The following is a 7691-nucleotide window of genomic DNA, read 5'->3' as shown; positions in this document are numbered from 1 at the left end:
TGACAGTTTAAACGTGAACTTTTCGTTCATTTGTTCTTTTTTAAGTTTTTTTTCAAAACGCTAACTTTTTAAATGAAGTAATTTATTTTTGCTTGCAAAGTATCAGCTTTAAATGTAAAGTGTTTTTCTTTTTCTAATGAAAGACACGTGTCTGTAAGATGAAAAAAAGTGGGCAGGGCTGAATCTGAACGCTTTATAAAAACCTCCTACATCCGCTCATATCAAAACAGTACCAGGCAGCAGAGCGAATTATATGGGAAGAAATTGTCTGCACTTTAAAAGATAAATATTTTATAAACAGACGGGCTGTGATTGCCCAACAAGCTTACCTAAGCGCGAGATCTTTCTTTAGTTCGAGGTAAGTTTTGTCTTTTTGTTTTGACAAAGCTGCTTTCGACGTATTAATTTTGATTTACTTTTGAATACAGGATTTTGAAATAAAGATTCAAAAGCACATTGTTTTACAACAAAAAAATCATTAGTATGTTGAGTTGTATGACTTCAGTCGAGTGTAGCAGATGAGATATTTAGTCTCGAGGGATCAGCAACGTGTAATATTTAGAAACTGTACACGAGACTGGGAATGAAATATAAATAACTATTCAACTCCTTGCTCAAGTATCTTGGAGTTGCAACCACATGCAAAGTCTCTTCAGCTGACATCCTCGTCTTTGTACGATTCCCTTCACGGCGTTCTTGATGGATATAACTGTATTTAATGTACTACGTTTAGATATCCTGTCGTCTCATCTTCCTGTGTTTATACAGTATTCCCAACTTCTGGTCTCTTTCCCCTCCACCCATCCAGCAGCGCATTCCACATTAAAAATAATTTAACATTTATAGGTATTGTTGCATAAAGTCCATAAATGCAACATGGACCTCACCGTTTACTGCTCCAACGAGTGCGCACCAAAAAGGCGATTAACTACTTTTTATGTATGTTGTGTAAACAAAATCGACCTCCTGAGAGTTCTTAGTGTTATGTTCCTAGCCAGTTGTGTTACAGGTGCCACTCAGCAATTTATTCGCCGTAAAACACTAATCCCAGGTGTTATCTAGATGTAAATAACAATTCAAAGAACTCAATGCACTTAACCTTATGTGGCCAAACAACAGTTGAAGAAATGGTGAACAGCTGATTTCTCTTCTCCCCCCCCACCCCCAAAAAGGGAAAGCTAGGTGGCTGGGAATTCAATATGTCGATCTTTTAAAGTTTGGCTAGAGTTCTAAACCATTGGAGTTTGGCTGGGACAGCTTCAGCTGTTATTTGAACCCTTCCTTCCTTCCCCATTGGGTTGCTCACAATGCACTTCCATCCACCCACAAGTTGCCTTGCTGAGGTGTGGTTGGCATTAGTTGAATAGCCACCTTGTGAGCCTTTGTGTATCATGTTGCTATAATAATTGCATGCAATTAAAATGAAAATGCTTCAGAATAAGAGATGGCCAAAGCTGAACACCTGAAATGAAAACATCATTTTTTTTGGTGAGGATATTATGGCATGGCATATTGGGAGAGCAGTGAATAAAGCATATAATATTTGAGGCTTTATTAATAGGGGTATTGAGTACAAGAGTAAGGAGGTCATGTTGAACTTGTGTAAAATACTAGTTAGCCCTCATCTGGGGTAATGTGTCCTGTTCTGGGCACCATACTTAAGGATGTGAAGGCATTGGAGACAGTGCGGAGGAGATTCACAAGAATGATTCCAGGGATAAAGAACTGTACGAAGATAAATTGGAGAAGTCAAGACTGTTTTCCTTGGCGAAAAAGCTGAGAGGAGACTTGATAGAGGTATTCAAGATCTGGCAGGGTATAGAGGGTAAATAGTGAGAAACTGTTCCCACTCAAGAGCATCAAGAACTAGGAGAGCACAGATTCAAAATAGTTGGCAAAAGGAGTGAAAGTGATGGGAGAAAAATGTCAGAGGGTGGTTGGAAGCTGGGACGAACTACCTGAGAGGGTGGTGGAAGCAGGTTCCATCGAGATATTCAAATGGAAATTTGAGTAGGGATAAGGCAGGAAAGTGGGACTAAGTAGAATGCTCTTTCAGAGAGTCAGTGCTGACTCGATGCGCCAAATGGCCTCCCACTCTAAAGATTCTGTGATTAAACTTTATAAGATTTGGACTGTGGATAATTTCCTCCTGCTCTCTAGGTCTTTGGTGCTTCCCTCCTTCAGCCAGCTGTTGCCCCAAAATGCTGTTTGGACAAGAGAGAAAGTAGGTCTTCTGGATTGGTGATCATCCTCTTTCCACTTCCCCAGAAGGTTTAGCTAACGGCGTGAAAAAGAATTGGGAGCCTTGACGAGACAGAGGTTTTCTGTCTCCCTTTAGCAGCCTTGCAGTTCCCATTTTGAAAAGTGGCCGCAGGGTATAAGGAGCCGTGAAACATGATGGCTCCAAGGCAGCATCAGCCACACCTCGCTTGCTGGCGAGTTCATTGGTCCATATTTCCAACTTTTTCCTACAAATCTAATGGTGTTTGTGAGTGTATGTCATTCCCAGTTTTATTGCAATCCTCTCACGCTTTGAAACTTACCGTCGGCAGGCGCAGTTTGCGGCTAATGGCTGCACACTCGCTGTCGCACTCTAGGCGGCGCCACTGGGCACTCTGAGCCCGAAGCCTGGCGCCGGGTCCGACTTCAACCGGAGGAAGTACTTATAACGGATCGGACCGTCTTTCCGTTTTACTGATCGCGGAGAGGAAAGAAAAACATACTTTAATTTTCTTTTAAAAATTGAAGGGGCCGGAAGCGTGCCGTGAATTTGTTTGGGTTGTTTGAGAACTCGGTGATTGACGTTTACCTCGACCAATCAAATCACCCTTTGGCCCGAGTCCCGCCTCTAACCGTTTTAACTGCCTCCAATTGTTGGGTCAAAAATCAAAAGCGGAGGTCAGGCTGTCAATCGCAGATAGGTCCCACCCACTGCCCAGTACAGCTCACTGATTGGTGGTGGGGACTTCGTAATAAAGGGTCAATCAGCGCGCTTCCCGCCTCCAGCTGGGCGGCCGTAATTTCAAAACCAATCACCTGAGCTAACAGCAAGGCGAAGGCGGCTTGCGAGGCGAGGTTGTCGTTTTTTATTGGACGTCCAAGTAGTGGGTAATTTAAAAAAAAAACTCTTGGCCGACGACGACTTAATCGTCAAATTCCTGCATTGCGAAATATTGTGATTTGAAACTGAGGATTAGATTTATGTACTTCCTTTCGTGCCCTCAGTATATCTTTTATAGTACTGTAGGAAAGCTGTCAGCTAATTTCGACACAATATGTTCCTACATCCAGCAATGAGGGCATGATCAATCTATTTTAGTGGTATTGGTTAAGGGTTACATGTAGTCAAGGCGGTGCTCTTCTTTGTTATTACATCTTTCACATCTGCCCAAGTGGATGGACGTATTCCTCTTATTTGAATGGTGCCACCTCCGACAGGTGCAGCACTCCTGAGTAGCGTTATGTACTCGGATCTCTGGAGCATGGTGTGAACCCACAGTCTTCCCACTGCAAGGGGAGAGAGCTGCCGCTGAGCCAAGACAGACTCCTTAAATTTAAAACTTCAAATTATACAATTTTCAACCCCCCAACCTGACTAAGGTTTCCATCTTTTTCTTGTAATATACCGTGTCACCTAATTTTTTTTTAAAAATCGCTAGTTGATACACTGTTTACACTGATGTCCTTTGGCTGAGTTTTTCTTTCCAATTTTCATACATTGTACAACTTTTCACTCATTGTGAGGTTGACACTCCCTATTGCATTTCTTCATAATAACTTATTATGCATTGGCCTGGGTTTTGGAGTCAATGATGAACTCTTGATTCTCTCAGCAATCGTGAAGAAAATTGCCCGGCAAGATCTTGTGAGCTTGGGTGTGGCTTTCCATTATTATGATGTCATTTTCATTTTAGAGGGATCTAACGTCAGTCACAGTGGAAGTCATCAAGCAGAACAGCCAGATTGGAGGATTCTCAGACAACAAACTAGGAAGTAAAAAACACTGACTATCATTCATGTTTTAATCATTTTACAGACTGAAGTAAAGATTGAGGAATACATTGACAGTTTCCTGGAACATACTTTCCAGGAGGCAGGAGGAGTTCAGGATAGTAGATAGGTGGCCATCCAGCAGAGACAGGAGTCTTCGGGATGAGTGCCACTCGTTTTTCATAGGCCTGAATCTTCTGGTGGCGTGTCCCAACGTCACCACGCGTCATTCTGATCTTCAGTTTGGCTGGCGGGCATGCACCAGAGTTGACTGCGTGCCCGCCGAACTGTCAAAGGCTTATTAAGGCCGTTAATAATCTAACTAAGTTGGTTGTCTGGGCTGCCTGTCCTACCTTAAGGTTGGCGGGCAGGCGAAGAGCCCAGGCAGCCTTTGCATTTATCATGAAACCTCATCCATGGGCGGGATGAGGTTGCATGAAGGCTTTATAAATTGAATAAAAATTTTTGTTAAAATTCATTGACATGTCCCAGCTCATGCGACACTGCCACATGAGGGGACATGTCTGAATAATTTTTTCCTTTAGTTTGATTATGAAGAATTGAAATAATCCCCCTGAGGCAGCTCTGTGCCTCAAGGAGATTTCTGTGCTCTTTTGCACGTATGCACGAAAGAGCGCAGGCCCCGACTCTCCATCCCGCGCCCGCACAAGGAGCGCTCAGTGCTTCCAGGTGCGCGTCATGCTGGGTGGGCCTTAATTGGCCCACCCACATAAAATGGCAGCGTGTGATTGGCTGCGTGCCTACCCGCTCCTGCCCAGCAAACCCAAAGGGGAGAAAACTCTCCCCATAAAGTTCTGTGTTTGAGAATTGTGTATTTTGATTGAAGAATTGCAAATGTTACTCCATTAATGGGGGAGGAGAAGAAAAACAGGGAATTGCAGGCTGAATTTTACTCGGATGGGGTGGGGGAGAAGCAGCACAGTGATTCCACCCCCTTTTTGTATGAAAGTTGGGGGCAAGCCCGCCTCCACTTGGCCTGTTTATCCTGTAGCCGTTAAATGGTTGTCCGCCCTTAATTGGCATGAGGTAGGACTTTGCTCCTCACCAGGAGGAGAGGACTTTCCAACTCGAGCTGTTGGCCATATCTGGAGACTAGCAGCATTTCTGTCCTAGTAGGACCAACAGGAGAATGGCCACTGCTGGGGCTGCAGTGAGACGGAGAGGAAGGTTTATAGCATTGGAGCCAGGTAAGGTGAATCTGGGGTCTAGCCGAGGCCAGGCTGGCAGGCCTTGGTGAGCAGTGAGACGTGGTTGGAAAGGGCAAGGGGGAGGAAACACAAGTGGGGGGGGTTTGGACCTTGCTGGGGGAGCAGGGCTGAAGGGGGGGGAGGGGGAGAGAGGCCTCCAGTGTGCAAGGTGCCTCCATCAAGGAGTCAGCCCTCCTAGCCTGGCAGCAAGGCTCATTTCACTTGGCAGTCTGGTAACCAGGTGTGGGGTTTCTTATGCTGTGAGTAAAATACCAGTAAGTGACAGGAGGAAGCCCTTAATTGGCTGTCCTAGGGACTTGATTCACCCATGGGCAAGTGGGCTGCCCAACTAACGACACCACTGGTGAAATTGCTGCGGGGTGGGCGGACATGTGCTGGGAATGGTGTTGCTGGTATTGCACCAAATTTTACAAATCCATGAAGGCCAGATTATTTGGAGGTGTGATTTTTGAGAGCTTTTATAATTATTTAAAAGGGAACAGGGTAGCTGAAGTAAATGTTGGTCCCTTAGAAGCAGAAACAAGAGAAATTATCATGTGGAATGAAGAAATGGCAGAGACATTGAGCAAATATATTCTGTTCTTCTTCGCGCTAGAAGACACAAGTTGCAAACCAGGAATAGAGGTTAACCTAGGTGCTAAAAAGAATGAGGGGAAATTAAATAAATAATAGCAGCAGAGAAAAATTATTGGAGAAACTTAAGGGACTAAAATCTGACATCCTCAGGACCTGATTGCCTATCCTAGGGTTTTAAAAGGGATAGCCAGAACATCCATTATCTCTGCAGCTATGATTTTCAAAAATTCCTGGATTCTGGTCCTAGCAGATTGGAAATTAGAAAATGTAACACTGATCTTCATGAAAGGAAGGAGAGAACTACAGCCCAGTAAGCCTGACATCAGTCATCAGGGAAGTGTTGGAATCTGTTAATAAGGAAGTTTTAACTTACATGAGCAATTTTCCATATTGCTGAGTAGATGCCAGTGTTGTAGCTATACTGGAGCAGCTTGGCTAGGGGCATGGCAAGTTCTTGAGCCTGCCTTCAGTACTATTGGTGGAATGTTGTCGGGGCCATAGCCTTCAGCCATTTCTTGATATCACATTGAGTGAATTCAATTGGCTAAAGACTGACACCTGTGATGCCGGGGACCTCCAAAGGATGTGTGATGGATTATCCACTCAACAGTTCTGGCTGAAGATAGTTGCAAATGCTTCAACCTTGTCTTTTCCATTGTGCTGGGCACCCCCATCATTGAGGATGGGGATATTTGTGGAGCCGCTTTCTCCAGTGAGTTGTTTAATTGTCCTCCACCATATATGACTGGATGTGGCAGCACTGCAGAACTTAGATCTGATCCATTGGTTGTGGAATTGCTTAACTCTGTCTATCACTTGCTGCTTCTGCTGTTTGGCACGCAAGTAGTCCTGTGTTGTAGCTTCATCAGGGTGACAGCTCAATTTAGGTATGCCTGGTGCTGCTCCTGACATGCCCTCCTGCATTCTTCATTGAACATTGAACCAGGGTTGATTCACTGGCTTGATGGTAATGGTAGAATGTGGGATATGTCAGCCCTTGAGGTTACAGATTGTGACTGTACACAATTCTGCTGATGGCCCACAGTGCCTCATGGATGCCCAGTCTTGAGTTGCTAGATCTGTTTGAAGTGTATCCCATTTATTATGGTGGTAGTGCCACAGAACAAGATGGAGGGTATCCTCAATGTGAAGATGGGACTTTGTCTCCACAACAACTGTGCGGTGGTCACTCCTACCAGTATGATTATGGACTCATCTGCGACAGGTAGATTGGTGAGTATGAGGTCATGTAAGTTTTTCCCTCACCACCTGCTGCAGACTCCGTATGGCAGCTGTGTCCTTTAGGGCTCTGCCAATTGGGTCAGTGGCACTGCTACTGAGCCACTTTTTGTGATGAACATTGAAGTCCCCTGTCCAGGGTACATTCTGTGCCCTTGCCACCTCAAGTGCTTCTTCCAACTGGTGTTCAACATGGAGGAGCACTGATTTACCTGAGGGGGGGTGGGGGTGGGGGGGGGGGGTGCACTTCCTATTTGATGCTATCTTTAACTTCTTTAGTTAGGATCTAGTTGAATAGCGAAACAGGCTCGGGGCAGAATAGCTTACTTGTGGTTCTATGAAGGCAATGACCATCTCCCCATGACATTCAATGGCATTATCTTAGCTGAATCTCCAACTGTCAACATCCTGGAGGTTACCATTGACCAGAAACTGAATTGGATTAACCATATAAATAAACGTGACTATAAGAGCAGGTCATTCAGCAGGAATTCAGCAGTGAGTAACTTGCCTCCTGACTCCCCAAAGCCTGTCCACCATCAACAAGGCTCAATTCGGGAATATGATGGGATACTCGTCATTTGCTTGGATGAGTACAACTCCCAACAACACTAAGCTTGTCACCATCCAGAGCAAAACGGCTTGCTTGATCAGCAC

At 44.7% G+C, this 7691-nt stretch overlaps 1 protein-coding gene across 2 annotated transcripts in view; it reads left to right on the top strand.

Moving 5' to 3' along the window:
* The first annotated feature begins 218 nt into the window (after positions 1-218).
* The window catches only part of LOC144679945 (protein NDRG1-like), a 96088-nt gene continuing 88615 nt past the window's right edge, over positions 219-7691 (top strand). Inside the window, exon 1 of one of the 2 annotated variants that reach the window (XM_078540937.1) lies at positions 219-358. The gene's annotated coding sequence lies outside the window, so the exon portion shown is untranslated. The remainder of the gene's footprint in view (positions 359-7691) is intronic. The other variant, XM_078540936.1, reaches the window with a different exon arrangement.

The sequence above is a fragment of the Cetorhinus maximus genome, chromosome 4 (assembly GCF_964194155.1).
Source record: "Cetorhinus maximus chromosome 4, sCetMax3.hap1.1, whole genome shotgun sequence".
NCBI lineage: Eukaryota > Metazoa > Chordata > Chondrichthyes > Lamniformes > Cetorhinidae > Cetorhinus > Cetorhinus maximus.
The sequence above is the reverse complement of the archived record's forward strand: the minus strand, read 5'-3'. Positions and strand labels throughout refer to the sequence as shown.